We start from the raw sequence: 937 nt of genomic DNA, 5'->3' as shown, positions 1-937 counted from the left end.
GCCCCTGGGTGCACTGCACATGCCAGGCTGCAGCAGGTGGCCCAGCCCTCTTTCTCAGCAACCTTGTTCTCTTTCATTGCTCGGTCATCTCCTCCTCTTCCTTCTTCAGGCCCACCTCCTTCAGGAAGTCATCCCTGACTGCCCCCAGGCCAGATGAATTATGATTCTCTGTGCTTCCCGACCCCTGACCTGACTCCCAGCAGAGCAGTCGTGAGGCTGAACTAGAGGCGGACAGACTGGGCTGGGGTCTTGGCTCAGCCACATCCCAGCAGGAAGCCTTGGTGGCAATTTAGTACTTAACTTATCTGTGCCTCCATTTCCCCTTCTGTGAAGTGTGTGTAAAGGCAGCCCCTGGTTCACAGGTCACAGGTGGTGATGAGAAGGGGCTGAGTGCACCGTCAGGCCTCAGGGTGGTTCTCAGGGCTCAACGTCTGGGACGAGCACTGCGGCCCCTGTCAGCGTCACTTTTCATCCCCCCGGATGACAAAGTCTTAAATGTGCTGACCTGGAGAGTGGAGGAAATCTGGGGAGGCACGAGCCCTGGCCCGTGGGAGAGAGTGTGTTGGTACCTCTGATGTGGATGTCCACATCAGGTAACATGGAGAACCTACGCCTGACCCATGAGCCAGGAGCTCTTCTCCAGGGGCCACAGGCACCCACGGAGCATGCCCAGCAGAGCACAGTTGTTGTGGAAACGGTGCCAGTACCCATGAGGCAGCAATGGCCAAGCACACAAGGCTCACAGGCACAGCCTGGAACACAACACAGCCATCATGAACAGTGAGACAAGTCTGTACCCGGGAATGTGGAGAGATTGTTAAGACTGATGGTCGAATAAAAAAAAAGTAGTTTGCAGCATGATTCTTGCAGTAAGAGACCTTGCAGTGAAACAAAGACAAGCAGGCCTCCTCACCCACTTGCACACCCCCAGGGCTGG

Source organism: Bos indicus, chromosome 19, assembly GCF_029378745.1.
Source record: "Bos indicus isolate NIAB-ARS_2022 breed Sahiwal x Tharparkar chromosome 19, NIAB-ARS_B.indTharparkar_mat_pri_1.0, whole genome shotgun sequence".
In the NCBI taxonomy this organism is placed as follows: domain Eukaryota; kingdom Metazoa; phylum Chordata; class Mammalia; order Artiodactyla; family Bovidae; genus Bos; species Bos indicus.
The sequence above is the reverse complement of the archived record's forward strand: the minus strand, read 5'-3'. Positions refer to the sequence as shown.